A 20,592-nucleotide genomic window follows, 5' to 3' on the forward strand; every position below is an offset into this window, starting at 1 on the left:
AACGTCTAGTGTATGTTTTGAAGTCCTGTCTCCATGCCAGTAGTCATTGTGTCGCCACGTGGATGCAGCATCTCAGACGTTCTCAGCCAAGCAGTGAATTTTGTCTCATTTTCTTTCAGAAACGATTAATCAATCAATCCCACATGAACAACCAGCGAATTGGTTAATCGGTTAATATGCCCGTCAGTTCCATAAAGGTATGATTATTAATAGTACGTCTCCATTATTGGCCAGCAGGAGGCCTCGTCTTCCAGTCACCGCTAATTACTGTCGCACCGGGACGCACTTCATCCCGTTCGCGTCATCTCCGTGGAATTGTCATCTCCCGACAGCTGTTCACGATTTTCCATTTATTACACACACTCGCTGTTTTTAATTACTTTGTGGGCAATTGCTCCCAAATCACTTTTAAACCAATAAATTGGATGAAAACTCACCATCAGGCTATATTTTAATCAGTGGCCGTTGTAACGTTACGCAGATGAAATACACGATTTCATGACTGAGCCATGCCCACATCCACCATCTGCAGCGCAAATCCCACGACACGTATCGACAAATCGTCGTTGCGAACAGTGGCTTTGCAAAATAATTCGTAATAAATTATGTTTTATAGTGCATACCTCGTTTTCATGGTCATTTCTCATGTAGAGTTGTACAGGTGAGACAAGGCTACCTCGGCAAAATATTTGCAGCTTAGAAGCGCATACATTATTTTACGACAGAAGAATTTCTCTCCTGGGAGTCCCTGGACCTAAAACATTTGCAAATCCCTGGTTTAGAATAGTAGCACCTTTGTCTGTTCAAATAAATGCATCAGGTGTTGTGGCAATATGTTGAAATAAACACTGAGAAACTTTGTTCTGGAGCATGGAATTAACCTCTTGAGCGGGCAACATTTTGAGTAAGCCTGGGCACCGGGTGTCTCTCCAAACTGGATTTCAGAAAATCGGTAATTGTCTTTCCTTGCAGGAAGTGAAGATATTGTACTAGGAGATGCACAGAATGCAGCGTAAGAGGTCTTTCAACCAACTTGGTAGCTTTATATAAGCATCGAGTCGAATCGTGACCACAAACATAAGACACAAGCATAAAATTGCGCAGTACAATTACTTGGAATAAGGTATTCAAAATAACGTTGGCCAATGAGTCAGGTGCTATACATATACATGCCATATTATTTGATCATATGTAGCAGCGTGCTCTGGTGATTTTTTTTTTATTATTATTATCGTTTGTGTTTGCATATAAAAAAAACAATGTAAATGTTTGTTAATCCCAGTCCAATAACATCCTCTAAGATATTGTCGTTTAAAATAACAGTGCCCACAGAAATAATCAATGAGAAGTAATAATGTTTTTTCTCCCCCACTTTGTTTACAACCTGTTCCTAGGAGGCCTTATTGTACCCATTGAGTTTTTTTGTTTTTTTTTGTCGACTCCTATATATGCACACATGTAGCCCAATTCAAGGATGCAATTAAGCGTGCTTCAGAGAAACCTTTGACAGGATAAAGCCTGAAAGCTTGTGCTTTAAGACAAGACCCTGCCAAAGTATTGGAACAGTGCTGAACTGAATTTTATTTTTGCTAGAAACTGAAAATAATTGTGGTTTGACGTCAAACGATGAATATGAAACAAGATACTACAAATTGTTGTCCTTGCTAATGTTTGAGTAAGTGAGTGAATCATTGGAAGATGTGACTGACAGGTGTGTTTTGTTGCCCACATGCGTTCTAAGACATTACAATACTTCTGGATGGGAGTGCACATTAATTCATGTTGGAGAGCAAAAACACTGAAAATTTTTTCAATCGCATCTCCGTGGACAATAGGACAATATAATTTCTCCTACGGAGTGCGCGCTCAAGTGGCATTTGCTGCAAGAGCATCCAGGGACATTGCCACTGTGCAAGAAATATCAGAGTGGGTTGTGATCCACTTCTGCAGCCCTCAGACATTTTTATTCTCCATTTCTTAACATAGTATTTTTTTTTGCTTTTGTGGAGACAAAAATGGTAAAAAAAAAAATTTTATGAAGTTTTTCAAAAACAAAATTTATTTTCTAATTTATAATATAACAAGGAAAAAAGTCAGAATCTAATAATCTAATCTCTAACAATTTTTTCAAGATAAACTAATATTTTTGCACGTCATTTTTTTCCCAGCTAAAAGTTGTAATATGAAGAGAAAAATGCTGCGATAAAGCTGGGTTCCCTGTACTCAGTTTCCTTTTATCAGGCTTTGATGGTACTCCACAAATTCATACAAAAAACTTCAAACGGCACATTGCCAGGAATCTCAGTTGAAGTGTTATGTCTCGTAACTAGTTCAAAGTGTAGAGAAACAAAAAAAACAATTACATGACTGCATGCTTTAGATTAGTGTGGATGCAGTTTTATTAAGGCTAGGAATTCTTTTTACCACGTGAGCACAATGATTGCTTACAAACCATTTGGGTTGAGCGAAAGCAAACTATAATTGTGAAAGCATCGAGTGTCTGAGGAACGTAGGCCTCTGTGCATTTTTAAAGCAGATTGCTTTATTAACCTTTTCCGCCTCAGCTCAGCATCTCAGAGTACAAACCCTCCGGAAGAGACAAAAAGCAAAAGATAAGCTAACCTTCTCACCGATGTGCAACATGAGGATTTTTGCACATAGATGCTGCGATGCAGAAAGATTAGCAATTTTACCATTACCGCAGAGCCTCAATGGCCAAATGGGATTACAATTCTGGCAACGTGGGTTCACATAGAGCACATCGAGTCTTTATTTTATTTTTTTTTTATCCCTGCTGTTCCTCTGATGGTTGTTTTGCGACAGAAACTAAATGAAATCAACTTTTTTCCCCCCCACTCATAACTGCCTGGACACGGCGCGCTCCAGTGTGATACCTGGTGAGGCGAGAGGCCCGTCAGACCGTGAAATTGAGCAATGTAACCTCGTCTTGAGCAAAGGAACAGAATGAGAGAGGGTGGAAAAAGAGAGAGAGAAATCCCGCTGTTTGGCTTCATGCAGATAAACCAACATGACCTTGCTAATGACCTCCAAACCCTCCATTTTCTTCTCACCCTGCAGCGTAATGCTCACTTTTGATTGACAGTGTCATTTAACATTCACGCGCGTAACGGCGGTTGTCGTTTGCGACGCACCTCATCCCTCTGCTGTTTATAACATTTAATTTAGGTCAACAGCAAATAAAATATTCCCAAAAAAGTCTAAAATATGTCAAACTGTTGAACATTTTTTACATATTTCATCCATCCATCCATTTTCTGAGCCGCTTCTCCTCACTAGGGTCGCGGGCGTGCTGGAGCCTATCTCAGCCGTCATCGGGCAGGAGGCAGGGTACACCCTGAACTGGTTGCCAGCCAATCGCAGGGCACATACAAACAAACAACCATTCGCACTCACAGTCATGCCTACGGGCAATTTAGACTCTCCAATTAATGCATGTTTTTGGGATGTGGGAGGAAACTGGAGTGCCCGGAAAAAACCCACGCAGGCACGGGGAGAACATGCAAACTCCACACAGGCGGGGCCGGGGATTGAACCCGGGTCCTCAGAACTGTGAGGCCGACGCTCTAACCAGTCGGCCACCATGCCGCCTAGATATTTCATATTAACTTAAATATGTTAATTTTTCTACACTCGGAATTCTATGTTTACATTTTGGAAACAGCTCCTATCATTTAGCTAAAAAAAAAAAAAAAAAAAAAAAAACTGCAATATTAGAAAAAAAAAATGTAATATCTTATTGTAAAACCAAATTTTATTGCAACAAAAATATGAGAAACTGATGTTCATATTGGAAAATTATTTCCATCCATCCATTTTCTACCGCTTATCCGAGGTCAGGTCACGGGGGCAGTAGCTTTAGCAGGGACGCCCAAGACTTCCCTCTCCCCAGCCACTTCATTCAGCTCTTCCGGGGGGCTCCCGAGGCTTTCCCAGGCCAGCCGAAAGACATAGTCTCTTCAGCGTGTCCTGGGTCGTCCCCGAGGTCTCCTCCCGGTGGGACGTGCCCGGAACACCTCACCAGGGAGGCGTCCGGGAGGCATCCGAATCAGATGCCCCAGCCACCTCATCTGGCTCCTGTCGATGTGGAGGAGCAGCGGCTCTACTCTGAGCTCCTCCCGGATGTTCCGTAACCACGCTCGTATCTCAAAACACATGTAGCTCAAATCATCTTTCCCCAGTGAAATGAATGGAAATACAATTAATCCGTTCCAGCCCCCACGCCCCCTCAAAAAACACACCCTTATGTTTTTACATAGAATTTTTTTTTTATTTTTTATTTTTTTAAACTCAACAGTATTGTACTGTCAAGGCACTCATATCTCAGGCACCACTGTAAGCTTTAGTATTTTCCTTTTACGGGCATAATAATGTAGACAATGAATAAAGTGTTAGTATATTTGTAAATCTACTATGTGCATTGATTTACAGCACATTTAGTTCTGGTTAGATGGTGCAGGTGTACTTAATGTTGTGGCAAACAGGATGCTCGAAAGAACTGAACACTGTGGAGCTGCTGGAGCACAGGAAGGGAAGCTTATCGCTCCACGCCGAGTGTTAAATGGGTTTGGGGGGGGTCGGTTAGGACACGAGGAGAAGAGGAGGAAAGGGGAAATTGAGCCAGGAGAGTGAAAGTGAAGGAAGTCCATGCATCACGCAGCCAGCTTTTGTCCCGAGCGCACTCCCTATGATGGATGGCCACGCGTCCCGGCCTTAATTCAAAGTCGATGGCGTCTATAGATACCCGTCACTACACGGCACCCGCGGTACTACTCGCAGGGCCCCGGAGCCCTGAATTTGCACACCCGTGAGGTTGAACGACTGGGAATGAAAACAAACACTTCAGTACACTGGAATTGAAAGAGTCCGCATTAAAGCGCTGTGTGATGCTGGATGGTCTCTTCTCGTATTTATGATGGCTGGTCTCACTGGACAACCTCTTTCCTGTACAAAAGAGTACTAGGGTCACAATGAAAAGGAAAAAAAATAAGTCCTTTTTTTGGGGGGGGTCGTAATGTTATGAATAAAAAGTCTTTAGTAAAAAGCAGTATTCTGTTGATATATTGTAATTTTATTACAAAAACGTTGGAACACTTTTTTTAGGAAAAAGACAAGCTTATATGAATAAAGTTAAGATTTTTTTTTCTAGAGAAAGTCAAAATACAGGTATGAGGAAAGAAAGAAAAAAAAAGTCCAAGACAAAAAGTAAGGACTTTTTTTTTTTTTAACAATCAAAATATTTAAATTTTTTCCCCACAAGAGGTTTGCATCTTTCTACTACTAATATAGTAAAAAGCAATTAAATCAACTTGTGTTTTTTTTAGATAGTCTTAAATGAGTAAGAATCATACAATAGTTGTTTTTTTAAAAGATAGTTTCATATTTTCTTTCAAGATTGTTGGAAAGTTGAATTTTTATCTTACTCGAAAAAGCGGCAATCTATTAAGAAAAAAAGTCATATTTTTTCCAAGACAATATGGTAGCTTTTTTAGATGAAAAGTATTTTGTCAAAAAAAACAAATATTACGAGAATAAAGTCATTACTGTCCAAAGCAGGAAAACACCATCCCCATACGCATGGTCACCTATCAAAGTTAAGATGGCATCTTGTTTTGTAATAAAGACAAATTTCAAATGGTATTGCTGCCTAATCACAACAGTCCGATTCCAACCTCTACTATAGCATCATTAAAGCTGGGCACTCGGTGTTCCGTGACCTCCACTCCGGCTACACAAGGCGGGAGAACCTTTCCTCTCGAGGCCACGGACCGAACGCCCGGAGGGAGGCCGGCCATCGCCGCGGGTAATCAGCCGCACGGATTCTCGACATCGCCTTCGGGTTACAGGCCAACGTATCGCAGGCGCAACGTGTCCGCGCATACTGCATAGGCAAAAGTATTGGGACACCACTCCACCAACAGGAAATGGGAATCACCGATAGATGCGAAATTGGGTATTATGTCCATTGCAACAGGATGCATGAAAATTCAAATGTCCAAAAATCAATGGAATGTTTGTGTTTTAGGGGTCCTCAACATGACCCTCCGACCCCCCAAAACAAAACTCCCTGGAAAGTTGGGAAAAACTTTCTCCCTGCCACCAGTTTCACAACAAAATGAAACCGGATTGCCAAAAAAGTTGTATTATTATTACGAGTTCGTGTATATCCACCTCCTGCTGGGCTTCACTTCTTCTAGCACTTCCTGTCTCTTCTTCCTAAAGGCGTGCAACTTCTCCATTCGGATGCAAAGTTTTACCGGGGTAAAAAGGCAGAGGAGAGATGAAATTATCTTTCGCCGTGTTGCTTTTTGGTGAGACCGAGGCAGTCATTGAGGCATGGTGACACACGCACGCCTCCGAAACGATCCCCGGACGCTGCGTCACGCATCATAAAAGTCCCCAAGGTGCCTTTCGCTCATCACGTACTGAGCGACGACGCCACATCCGCCATGAATCATTGCACTTCCGCCGGGATGTAGGGAGTGCAAAAAGGGGGGGGGGGGGGGTGTCTTGTGTTTTATTAGATTGCACAGACAAAATCATATTAGTTTGGAGCTCTCAGACGGCGGCGGGGCGGCCTTCCCGTCCGCAGGTGACAGGGAATAGATTGCCTGTTTTGCATAGCGTGATAAAAAAAAATAAAAACAACAAAATAAAAACCTTGGACGGACGCTGGCACGACTTTGAACCCACAAGCTACAATCTATGTTGACAAGACAACAATTGTCAACATTATAGAGTTTCCCTTTTAACAAAAATCAACCTTTTTAAAATAAAAACATGACTATTCTGAAATGATTACCACTTTTTTCTAGCAACATTACAACACATTTACTTTATTAAATATTCTCTTGACAAAATATGACTTTTCAACCTGGAACATTTTTTTTTTTTTAACTTGTTCTTGAAACATTGAGTTTTGGGAAATAAAATGTGCCTATTCGTTAGCAAGAAACGTGTAGTTTTTAATGGCACCTTTCGCTACAAGTTGGGGTAGTCACTAATAAAGAAAGTTGACATATGCATCTAATCAGGGTCTTCTTTTCCTCATACAATAAAATAAAGCCTCACAATTTACCGTATTATATCATACCTTCTTCGGTTGGAGCTCATCTGGGAGAGTTCCCGAAAGTACGAGCCTTAGAAATCAGCCAAAATGGCCGCTTCAAATCAAACCATGGCTTCCAACGTCTGTCAGGATTTGTGGCCATGTTGGCAAAAGGAGGAGGACCCCAGCACAGGGAAGAGGGGAGGCAAGGCATGGCGAACCTCCAAAAAAAAAGGATTATTTTCAAAAACCAAAACATGCAACAAAGACATATAGAAAAAAAAATCTAAATAACTAAAAGTCCCAAAAATTCTGATACAAAGTAACAAAAAAAAAAAAAACAGGGAACATGACAAAACTAGACTCTTGACTTGCACCAACAATGACCTGCCCAAGACTGAAAGAAACCAGGAAACTAAATACAAGCAAACTGACGAGACAACAAGGCACACCTGGACAAGACACGAGTGGCTGGAGGGAGCTGATTAGTTGAGGGCTGACGAGAACAGGTGAAGACAAAAAAACAAACGAGCGGACAGACATGAACATGTGACAAAGAAAAACGTGACAAAGCATGAGACACGCTGAATCTATTTAACAAAAACACAGATCATGACAACTTCTGAGCATGATCTTGAAACAATACAACATTATTAAAACACGAACTATTTTCTTCTATTATTATGACATATACATAAAACAGACCATTTATTTACAGAACGACTTTTTTCTATTATTCTTTGTCCAATAAACAACTGAAAAGTGCATCAGCTCTCCTTTCCCAGATGCGATTACATCACAGTCAGAAAGTATTCTGTCAAAACCATAAAAAATAGATCGCTTACAAAAACCTGCAATAGTGGGGATGTGAACGTTGAACCGTGAAGATAATGGGGGAACAATGTTCTTGTTCTCGGAACACGGAACTGGATTGACGTAAAATCACGACTTCATCGGGAAACATGACTTTTGCTAACTTTCAGATTTCATCTTGTAACATCATCACGTTTTTCTCTGGCAAAATACAACATTATCCTGTCATCTAAGGAAATATGAATTGTTCTTCCCAAAATACAAAAAAAAAAAAAAAAAAAAAAAAAGGCTTGACGACAAAAAATCGAATCTTGCTAACTTTTCGTACAATTTGTTACTAAATTGTCTGAGGTGAAAATAAATCACTGGTCGGCTGAATCCCAAACTGCCATGACGACGGGAGGAAGAAGAAGAGGAAGACGAGGCTCTTGCTGTCTCTTTTCACCTCCTCTTTATCTTAGCTGATCCTTCCCTGGATATTTTCCTGACCTTGTTTTTTTTGTTCTTTTTTCCGAGGTTGCATAAGTCGCCGCTGGAGGTTGGAACGGAGGCGAAGGGTGTGTATGTGTATGTGTGTGTGTGTGTGTGCATGCACGCGTGTGTGCGCATGGACACTGCTGATCTAAACCGTGATGACAGCTGAGGCTTTCTCGCTCTCACCTCCCGCGTGCACTCGAAGGGAGGTGAGAGCACGGCGACAGAGGCGAAACTTAAAGACAGCTAGGGATTTTTGCTTATTGTCTCCCCCTCTCTCTCTCTCTCTCTCTCTCACACTTGGATGGCTATGTCTTTGCTTCCCATGTGTATGTGTGTTCCCTCAACTCTCCCATTTCCACGCACACAAACACACCCACGCACGCACGCACGCACATAAGTGGGAGGAAGCCTTTTGTGACACATTCACGACATGGCTCCTCGTAAATAGTACAAGGTTGTTTACATGCAGGAGTAGGAGAAGTTGGGTTGTTGGTTGGGGGAGGGTGTGATGACATAATATGCTTGCTTTAAAAAAAACTCATTAAATCATGCCATAAACCCATTAGAGCGATGCTGTAAAAAGGGCACAATCACACAGTGGTGACGCAACAATAAATTGGGCAATATGATCGAAACTGTATATTGTATTGCAATGCAGTAAGGGCGGATGTTTCAATGATGACATCAATTCACTCAAGGCACTGGATGAATTAATAAAAAAAAAAAGAATCAAGCAGCAGAAAAATGTTTTCAAAAAAAAAGAGATAAAAATTAAATCAAATACCAGGAAAAAGGCATGTAACAGGAAAAATAACTAAATAATACAAAATTAAAAAGGGGTACTCAAGTTCCAGGACAAAAGTGTTTTAAAAAATAGCTATCTAGTACCAGGAAAAAGTAAAACAATAATAATAATGCATTCTCAGAAAAAAATCACATAACCGGAGAAAAAACATCAAGTGTCACAAAAAAAAAAAAAACTAAGTACGACATAAACAAAATTAATAAATGAAAAAAGAACGTGAAAAGGGAAAAATAAAGTTAAAAATCTGTTGCAAGGAAAATAAGTAAAAACAAAACCAAAAAAAATAATTAACACTAGGAGAAAAGCGCCCCCCCCCCCCAAAAAAAAAATAAGCAAGCTCAAGTGCCCCCATAGACAAAAACGAGGGGGGGGGAAAAGACATCATTCAAACGACCCCCACCAACCCAATTTGCATTAATTAGCACTCCAATGCTAGTTTGTTTTCCCTCCTTTAGACGAATGCTGCCGCTAATGATTTTGTTCATCGCTTTATAGCAGTTTATCAGCCATCATTATTGCATTGTCAGCAGCAATATGGCGGGATGTGTTTCATTGCTGTGCGGGGAATACGTCAGAATCTATTTCCATAATGGAAGACCTTTAATGGCGGCCGCTTGCGTCGGAAGCCAACTCCCAGTGGAGGGAGGTTAAAAATCTCGCCGCCTCCATTGCGTTATGGTTAAGGTTATTATATATTGTACATACTTTCATTCCATAAGGTTAATTTAGCGGTGCAGCTACAATGCGCTCTATCAATTCTCGTAAACAACTTGATGGCCTGACCTGCAGTGTCATCACTTTAACAAGTCGACCAATAAATGTTTGCCCACAAGCTTAAACGTGGTTTCTGTATCTGTAACCATATATAGACACCGTAATAGCTACACAACGAATGAATAATGCTTTTCAAAGCCATCACTGTTTACTTAAACGTTTTGACATCATGAAATGCTATAAAGTGGACGTTACGGAAATGAAGTCATGTTAATTCAAGTATATAGCTGAAATTCAAGTGTATAGATGGACAAAACTATTTATTTTCATTCAACTTTTGGATGTATTTTTCTTGTTTGATAAATCCATGTCTCCCCCTGTATTTGTTCAGATTCTGTATTTTTGTTCAATTTCTGGACCCTATTTTGTGACACAAATCCCAGAACGTTCAGTGTTTCATAACAACATAAATATGTACATGTTGTAGCAATTACGGAGCTTTTTGATGAAATCGTTAAAAAAAAGGAAAAAAAAGTGAGTAGCCAGGTTTAACACTCAGCACAGTGGAGCTTACACTTCCCAAACAAGACATCCGCTTGAGTAAGAAACCTTATGATGACCCCCCTGTGTGTCATCATGCATTATTAATGAGGCTCCTAGTTGGAAAAAAAAAAAAAAAAAAAAAAAAACTGCAATGGGAATTAAACAGAGTGGCACAAAAGGAGGAGGAAACGAGGAAACAGAAGACAATTGCTTTAGTGGTGTCATTCAATAAGTGATAACAGTGTAGTGATGGCTGAGCCAATTAATGGCAATTATAAACACTTGTTTATTCGTTGCATCACTCGAGTCGAACGCGTTGATTCTCCCCATTTGACATCACGACCGACTGATTAGTCCACATGCAATTAAGTCGGTTGTTCTATTATTGGATCAACTTACGAATTAGCAGCGACAATTTGAATAATCGACTCATTTGAGTCGCTTATCAAAAAGACACAAATTTGCATTGTTGCTGGCTCTGATAATAGGAGAATATGATACTGTATGGTCGTGCATGCAAAAAAAAAAAATGTAAAAATGTTTAATAGGCTATTCTGTGATTTTTATCACGGCAGCATTTAATTAGCTTTTAGAAAACGAATAGCAAGAGGTTAAAAGGTAATTAAAGCTTTAAAAGCTGAGTGTGACAGTGCGTCATCTTCAGTAAGTGACCAGACTGGCTAAAAATACTGTCTGGTAGAGAGCCGAGAAGGAATACACACTGTTCGACATTTCGTGGGTACTGTATGTATTTCAAGTTTTGCAGTAATTTACTGGCAATACTGTTGCCAGTAAGTTACTGTAACTCAGGTTTATAGTATCATAATTGGAATTACTTTTACAGTAACTAACTGCTACTGTAAAACTTGAATTAAAGTCATTTACTGGCAACACTGTTGCCAGTAAATTACTGTTAGATGAATATCATTCATTATTAAAAAATAACATGAATCAAGGCCATTTGAGCAAATTTCTCCTTTCAAAAATCCTAACCTTCTTTTATAGACTTGGCAATCCAAGTTGCTGGAACTTTTAAGTGAGCAATTTGGGTTTTTTTTTGTTTTTTTTTTACTGTTGCTTGAACAGAGTCGTCTAATTGAATACAAAACAGACCGACAGGCTAATCAATTAGACGAAAATGTAGCAGCGCAGAGGCTGCAAAGAATCCATCTATGATCTCATTAGTCGACCAATAAGTGAATTGCTTTTTCAACTCGTGTCAGCCGGTGGCCATTTTTCTCGCGCACAGTAAAAAAAAACTTTGCTTCTTTTTTGATATCTGGGCTTAAAGCATGCTTCAAATGTGGATTGTAAAACAAGGTAGCAAACATATAGTTGATACATTGAGCAGAGGTGAAGGACTTAAGTCACATGACTGGACTCAAGTCACACTTAAGTTGCCAATTTTAGAACAAAACTTTCCTTTAACTTGGTATTCATGAGACTCGACTTGACTTAAACTTCAACTACATGACCTGGCAAGTTGTTTTTTTTTAAAAAGCAATGTTACTTGAAAGATGAATGCGGCCAAGTACAGGGATATCCTGGATGAAAACCTTGTCCAGAGTGCTCAGGACCTCAGACTGGGCTGAAGGTCACCTTCCAACAGGACAATGACTCTAAGCACACAGCTAAAATAACGAAGAAGTGGCTTCAGAACAACGACGTGACTGTTCTTGAATGGCTCAGCCAGAGCCCCGACGTAAACCCAATTGAGCATCTCTGGAGAGACCCGAAAATGGCTGTCCACCAACGTTCACCATCCAACCTGACAGAACTGGAGAGGATCTGCAAAGAGGAATGACAAAGCATCCCCAAATCCAGGTGTGAAAAACTTGTTGCATCATTCCCAAAAAGGCTCATGGCTGTTTTAGCTCAAAAGGGTGCTTCTACTAAACACGGAATACTTATGGCTGTGTGATATTTCAGTTTTTCTTTTTTAATAAATCTGCAAATATTTCTACAGTTCCATTTTTTTCTGTCAATATGGGGTGCTGTGTGTACATTAACGAGGGAAAAAATGAACTTAAATGATTTTAGCAAATGGCTGCAATATAACAAAGAGTGAAAAATTTAAGGGGGTCTGAATACTTTCGGTAACCGCTGTATATATGATTTGATTTTGAAAAAAAATGCCTCAATGCGTGCGAGTACGTACACATGTGAAAAAGATTTTTCTCCTATCATCTTCTGCTAATAACCCAGACTAAAGTAAGCTCCTCCCCCTCATAGAAAGCTCGCCTCTGAGTCGAGATGTATCTTTTCAACATAGTTTCTTGACATCGATGTGCCACTTTCACATTAGACAGAGCTTTGGCACTATCGTGTGGTGTGAGTTTCTCAGCGAATAACTGTGGATAGGTGCCACACAAAAAAATGCAGATAGGTGAACTGTGAAAATGCAGGGGATTATTGTAATAGACAATAAAGAGACTGTTTTGGACCATTAAAAGACAAATTGATTGTGAGTGCGTTTGTAAGGCTACCTTACGCAAGTGCAGATACTGAGTGCAAAGTGGCTAATGGGCAATGTTATGGCTGAGCAAAATTGTATGACTTGCTTGAAATATAGAGGGGACTCGACTCGATTTGCTCGATTTTTGCTGTGGTAACTTGGGACTTGCTTAAAACATGAACAGTGAAGAGGTTAGGGTTAGGGTTACACATAATGGGACTTACTCGCACCCATGGCAATAACGCAACAATCAGGCCCGCGGTGATGGCCAAAGCACGTCCCGGTGTCACGAAGCACTAACGGGCTTTCCCGCCGCCGGGGAGCGTTTGATGTTTGCCAGTTGAAAGAATAAGCCTTCCTCTGGGTTGCGTTTTTGCACAGAGGCATGCTGGGATTGAAAGAGCGCTTGCCCAGAGGCAAAAGGGGATTTTTCGTGGGCGTCACACATCCAATTACCTCGGTAACATCCTAGAGACCCACGGGGGGAAAACACACACACACACGCATACATACAAACAGCGGCGCCCACTGCAGGAGGCTTCTCACCGCTGAAGGGCCACTGCCAAAATTTCACAACAGCGAGATCGGCGCAGGCTGAATTCATGAATATTTTCAGCCAGTGTATGTCGTAACGTGGCTTAGGATATAAATATGGACACATCACACATTGTTGCACCTCTTCGCAGGGCATCATTAATGCATCCGAAGATGCTGCTGTGACGCGTTGTTTGAAACGCAACGGATCTGTCGGCAAAGTGTGGATTTAGGTGTTTAATATCCACGTCGTGAAACTTTAATAATGCTACGGAGCCATGATCACGAGCCGGCTCGTGTTTGGCGTCAGTGAGACAGCTGCAGCTGCATGCGAGTGCTAGAAAACCTTGTATAACTCCACTGGTGCTTCTCTGTTTATTACAGTAATACAGAAAATATTTTCACAACACTTGTTGTCAGAAGTGGCATCAAAAGATTGCCTCAAAGATAAAGTTTGCCGTAGTTATTATAGTCCATCCATCCTGTGCGGCCCCATAAAAAGACGTAAAATAACTCTGTGATCCCCTTAAAATATCTCTCGCTCTCTCTCTATTTTCAGGACCGGCGTAAATCCGGCACAATCCGGGGCATGTTAAACTGGTGCTGGGCATTGCGTAGACCCGCTTAAAACAGACCTTTTGCCACCAAATTGTCACTGCGCTGGGCGCACCTCCAAGGACACAACTTCGACGGAACGTCCAGGTTGTCGCAGATCAGTCTGCCAAATTCTCAAACATGCGCTTGCACAAAAATCCGTAGGCATTTCCGCACCGCTGCAGATGCACCGTATACGAAAATGGAGCGCTTTGTGTTTACCAGTGATTATGACAGTAATATAGAAAATACTGCCAGTAAAACGTGTCAGACGTGGGATCCAACAATTAACAATCTTCACAAAAAGACCATCCATTAAGGCATATATAGAAAACGCTGTCAAAACAGTTGATGTCAGAAGTGGGATATAAGGATTGACGAGCCGCACAAAAAGACAAAGGCAACGATTGCTGTTTATTCCAGTACTATAGAAACTATTGCCACAAAAATAGGTGTCAAAAGTGGGATCCAAGGATGCACCAGTCCCACTAAATGACGCAAAGATAAATGCTTAGTATTTCCTGGTGTACTACAGAAATATAAAAAATGTTGCCACAACAATTGTAGGATCCAAGGGCAGACCAGGCCCAGTAAATGAAACAAAGACAACTCTTGCTGTTTCTTGGTTTATGACAGTAAACTAGAAATTGCCACCACAACAATTGGTGTCAGAAGTGGAGTCTAAGGATTGACCAGCCGCGCAAAACCACAAAGGAAATTTGTGGTGCTTCCCGGTGTTAATTACACCAATATAGAAAATATTGTGTCAGAAGTGGAATCCAAGAACTGACTGACCACCAAATTACAAAGACAACTCTTAGTATTTCCCAGTGTTTATTACAATAATATGGACATTTTTTCCACGACAACCGGTGTCACAAGTGGCATCCAAGAATTTATTAGGATGACAAAATGACAAAAAGACAGCTCTCTGTTTCCCAGTGTTTAAAATTTATTAGAAAAGCTCAAGAAATCCAAAGTTGAAAAGCCCTCGAAATCAGATTATTCCGATTGTTTGATCTCTGAAATATAATTTGTTTTAGAATGGTCACGAATCAATCATTCGAAGACAATTCAAGCCATCAAGCATATTTTTACTTTGCTGACCTAAAAGTAGCGGCACGGTGGCCGACTGGTTAGAGCGTCAGCCTCACAGTTCTGAGGTGCGGGGTTCAATCCCCGTCCCCGCCTGTGTGGAGTTTGCATGTTCTCCCCGTGCCTGCGTGGGTTTTCTCCGGGCACTCCGGTTTCCTCCCACATCCCAAAAACATGCATTAATTGGAGACTCTAAATTGCCCGTAGGCATGACTGTGAGTGCGAATGGTTGTTAGTTTCTATGTGCCCTGCGATTGGCTGGCAACCAGTTCAGGGTGTACCCCGCCTCCTGCCCGATGACAGCTGGGATAGGCTCCAGCACGCCCGCGACCCTAGTGAGGAGAAGCGGCTCAGAAAATGGATGGATGGATGGATGACCTAAAAGTAGAGAAAGTTGCTCAGAAACAACGGCGATGGCTGCACTCAAGAGTCCAAAAGTGTGTGTTCTTCTGATAAACCCTGCAAAGCAGTAAACACACAATCAGCAGCAGATTGACTATTGACCTGCAATTTCACATAATCAAGCCACCACTTAGCTTAAGGAGAAAGTGGCACCTTCGCAAAGCCTCGCCGCACGCCGCCGATCACCTTTGATTACAGCCTGAGAAGACAAGACACCGAAACTGCTTCCGCACATAAATTATAAGTTACCTCTGAGTCCGATAAGTCATCCTAAATGCGTCGATTGAAATTCTATCACTTAGGGTAGTCACTTCACTATCCCTGGACTTATCCTATACCCTACCTAAACCTCTCAGTATGCCGTACACTTAACAAGCTAAGAAGATACCCTAGACCTAGTGTATAAACAGAGCTAGGATAGAAAGTTTAAAGCCCCTAACACTTAGAGTATACGCAAGGTATGTGTCGAAAACCCAAAACCTTGAAATATACCCTAGACCAGCTTAAGACACCCTATACCCTGACCTACTAGCCCAAAATATACTGAAACCCTAACCCCGGGGCGCACACTAGACATGCCATGGACATACCATATACCCTGTTCTATCAACAGTACTATCATGGAAAATACAACAACCCTAACCCTCATCAGGTATCTTGTTCTATATGCAGAGCAAGCCTAAAAAACGAAGTGTATCAGAAATAAACGTGACCTCATTAAAAAACGAGCAAACTGAGAGATGATGAGAACAATGAGACCACACTTGATGAGTCAACGATCTTCGCGTACGTCCCGGAGACCAAACGCCAGAGGCTTGAGTGGAAGTCTCTAACGTGACCAGGACCCGAATAAAAGCAAGACACTCGAAATCCAAAGTCAATGTCATGTTGCTCGCATTCTCCAGTGTGAGGGGCATGAAGGATGGGAAATTGCATAAGACTCCAGGGGGATTACTTTGATGGACAATACTTGTAGTTTGGATTTAAATTGTACCAGTCCTGGAACCTTTCTGACATTGCTTCAGTAATACGCTCTACCCTAACCTAAAGATTCAATAGTAGAGATTTATGACACCAATAAATGCATATTACAGGTATCCTTTAGTATACTCACTGCAATGTTAGAAGTTATGGTTCAGTCCAAAGTAGACTGGATGTGGGCATTATGTGAGAACAACACAAAGCTCCAGATGCGCAGAGTGACACAAAAAGGAGGGCAAGGTGGAGACAGTCCCAAATGGTCGAGAACTCGACCAGCATCTGGACGAGAGCGAATCCCCATTGAGATTTCTCCTCTGTGAAGAAGCGCCTTCTCTCACTTCTCTAGTAACCTACGCAGGTCTGACCACAGGAAGCTATTAGCTCCAGGCGATCCCCATGGGAACACCAGCCTGTGGGACGTATCGAACCTGGCGGTGTGATGAAGGAGGAGGAGGGGAAGCAGGAGGAAGTGGATTGTGACGTTCGCTCAAGAAATTAACTTTTTACAGCGTGGCTCCCTGTTAAAAGAATAGTTTCAACAGTGTAGTGATCAGCAACAAAGAATGACAGATTGAGTAATATAAAAAAAAAGATTTAAAGGAGCGTGTAAGGGCCTGTGTGATGTCAGCATCACTCTGCTAAAGTGGCGTGAAAATGTCACATCGTTGAAATGAAGGCAGTGACTGCTTTATTTCCCACTGAAAATGACAAAGGATTTTTTTTTAACTGTCATTTGAACAGGGATCTGTAGACTTTTCAATCGACTGCACGTCAACATTTTCTTTCCTACCTGATGCCAAAAGATCAAAGGGAAGAAAGATTTTGGGCCCCGATAAAACCATTACACAATGTCCAGTTGGAATTTACAACGTCATAAAAATGCACACCTGAAAGAAATAAAGTGACAAAGAATGTTGACATCGAAGACATTGAATGGATTAAAATCCATTGCCTCGGGAAAACAATAAAATGCACATTTGGACATTGTCAACGACTGTCAAAGGCAACTCATGATGACGCTGTTGCCATGGCTCCCGCGTGCCGAGAAATGTGTGCGCTATGCGGCCACCGAGATAAGAAGGCAGCTTATTGCTGTTGCCTCGCAGCGGCGCCATCATTTTTGGAAGACGTCTAACTCCACCGCCACCTCACCCCTTCGCCCTCCTTTTAATCTGCTCTCGCGCACCGCCACTCTCACTTCTGCAATCACTTCGCGTTTAGGGCGACGGCTTCACTAGCACGTGAGACCCGGCGGATGAAGAGGAGGAGGCACGGAGAGTCGACGTACTCTCGCAATGGCAGGTTCGCGTACCGTCGCTATGACAAGAGACATCGCTCGACAGAAGAAGAACTTAGGAGACCTGTGTGGGCTGAAGTGACATAGTTGAAGGCTGGCATTAGCCTCTTACGGGTGCCATAGCACACAAAATCATCTCCGGCCACTTCCTCCAAAGTGCTTGGAACGTCACTAATTGGGCACTGAGCAACATTTATTTGGAATGTGTTTGTGGTGGTGAGGGAGGTTCAGGATGTCGTTTAAGGCTAAATGATTGTCATGATGGATTTATGACCGCTGGCTCAAAGAGTGAAATGATATGGCCCCAAATAAAAAATGTAAAGTTTGAATTTACAATCACCACCAACAATTCATTGTATCTGTATTGTATTAGTTCCTGATGAAAAAAGATCAAAGGGGTGGAATTATATGTGTATATGGCCCGCAAACATTGTCAGTTTGGAATTTGCTACCCCAATGAAACAATGGAAATTTAGGAAATGAGATTGTTGTACATTTGGATTTCATTACTTGCTGATGTCAAAAGATCGACAGGTAGAATGATTAATAATCCCTAATAAAGCAGCAAAGAATGTTAGGTTGGAATTTATAACCCTCATGAAAAGATTCGCACCTGGAAAGCGTGAAATTAATCTGGATTTTATAACCTCCTGATTTCAAACAATCGATGGATAGAATGATTAACAACAACTCACAATGTGATAAAGAACAGATTTATGTTTTTTTTAGAACACCATAAAACAATAAAAAGCACACAATTAAATGAATCTGCATTTGATTATTTGATCAATGGACTGAATGATTAATAACCCTTTATGAAGCCATAGAAAATGGACAATTGCTCGTTAAAAAAAACATAACCATAAAAAAAAATTGGATTTTATGACCTCCTGGTGTCAAATGATCAACTGGTATAATGATTCATGACCCCACATGAAGAATGGACGATTAATATTTAAAGAAAACAACAAAAAGGTACACCTGTGGATGTTAATACTGATGTCAAAAGATTAAAAGGGAGAATGGCCCCAATAAAACCATAATACAACATCCAGTTAGTCCCCATGAAAAACACACGGCTGTCATTCTTACTGAATTCTTATATTATTACATATACTTCATACCTGACAATACAAAAAGTGGTATTTGCATAACTTTTTCAGCTGCGTTACATCCCAGCATCACTCGCCACTGTAAACGAGTCCTCTACTGCCAGTTTGGCTTAACAAAGACAATCCCACTGAGTGACGGCAAAGGCATAACAGCAGACGGGAGCGGCCATTCATATTCAATAAGGCCCTCTCATCACGGCCGTGTCTTTGATGGCTGCTAGCATGTATAATTCCCTGTGATTGGAAGAGCTGCCACTCACCGGGATGATAACTCTGGATAAGGAGGGGAGAAAAAAAGAAAAGAAAGATAGAAAAAGAAAACCTGGTGTTCTTTAGGCAGAAGCTTTTTCGACGCAATGCGAACACATTACATAAACCTCGCACTTCTGGCAGGTTGACGAAAGAGGCATCGGTTTAACCGCAGGGGAGCAGTAATTTAATTAACACGTTGGCAGATTAGCTGAAAAGAAGCAGAAGCCAAACAGTGAAACTGCTCGCAAAGCCCCCCCCACACAAAGGTGCAACTGACAATAGGTAAATCTAATCATTGCCACTTTCAATTTGCTGCTATGTCTTGTGGACATTTTGACATTTTGATTGTCACATGCGTACCCGTGCAATCTAAGGTAAAATCTGACTTTTAAAACAAAATTGAAGCTTCATTGTGATAGGGACTCTTAAGAAAGTTCAATTTAAGACATTTGGGACACATTATGAGGTCGTTTTAGTTATATTCATTTGTACACTCAAACAACTGAGTAACAGTCCAACACATTCATTTATGAGCAAAATATACTAACAATACTTAATATTGTGATATAAGTAGCAATGGTATTGAACTGAATTGTATCATACTGAGACCTGTTCCTAAAATTTTAGTTGCAACTCCATATAAGACTGTGGGAATAGTGTAAAACAGGCTTACCTGATTACACAAATTGGGGCTTTTATTATCTTCCTAGATGTTAATGATTTCCACCAAACTGTATGGTGTTTTCCTTACATATTGTGACATTATAATGAGCAGCTAATACGTCATCTGCATCTTTAAAAAAAGTGTGTCTTAAATGTCAACCGAGGCATTGATATGCAGAAATGTCATTGCTTTTTACAGGCATATGACTCAAGACAGGCATAGATTTGAGCTGAAAAAGCAGTGTGAAGTAAATGCAGACGTGATTATTCATCAGAACCGGGCCTAAAACATTTTGAATTCCGCTTCTTTGTCACTCGTCTAGGAAGCTGTCGTCCTCGCACACATCGGTGCCTTTGACGAGCTCCACCATAACATTCGTCAATGTGTTTCATCCGAAGGCAAGGAATGAATAAAAAAACATTGTAAAAACATCCCCATCCAAAACTAACTTGAGTCAGTCCATCAACAAAAAAAAAAAAATACAAAACGTCTGCTGTGTTTCTGTGAATTTTGTTAAACTTGCCTTGTGTAATTAGCAGCTCATCGGATCGGGGGTAAATGGAGACCTCGTGATTCACGATTCAGTACAAATGTTACTCAGCCAAGCTGCTTAACATAGCTACCAGCAACAAAAAACTAAAACATGCGTCTTAGGTTTGTTAAAGACTCTAAAATGCCCATAGGTGTGAATGGGAATGGTTATTCATCTTTATGTGCCCTGCGATTAGTTGGTGACCAGATCAGGCTGCACTGCATTTCTCACTCAAAGTCAGCTGGGATAGGCTCTA

At 41.1% G+C, this 20,592-nt stretch overlaps 1 protein-coding gene and 1 long non-coding RNA gene across 3 annotated transcripts in view; both read right to left on the reverse strand.

Annotated features, from left to right (window-relative positions):
• Positions 1 to 20,592, reverse strand: part of LOC133468185 (MAM domain-containing glycosylphosphatidylinositol anchor protein 2-like) — a 159,267-nt gene that overhangs the window by 118,486 nt on the left and 20,189 nt on the right. The window lies entirely within an intron of this gene.
• Positions 4,401 to 7,842, reverse strand: LOC133468186 (uncharacterized). The gene is made up of 2 exons (XR_009785428.1): positions 7,112 to 7,842; positions 4,401 to 4,962 (listed from the first exon to the last, which is right to left on the reverse strand). It is a non-coding gene; the product is annotated as an uncharacterized LOC133468186 (long non-coding RNA).

This window comes from Phyllopteryx taeniolatus, chromosome 18 (genome assembly GCF_024500385.1).
Source record: "Phyllopteryx taeniolatus isolate TA_2022b chromosome 18, UOR_Ptae_1.2, whole genome shotgun sequence".
NCBI classification, from domain to species: domain Eukaryota; kingdom Metazoa; phylum Chordata; class Actinopteri; order Syngnathiformes; family Syngnathidae; genus Phyllopteryx; species Phyllopteryx taeniolatus.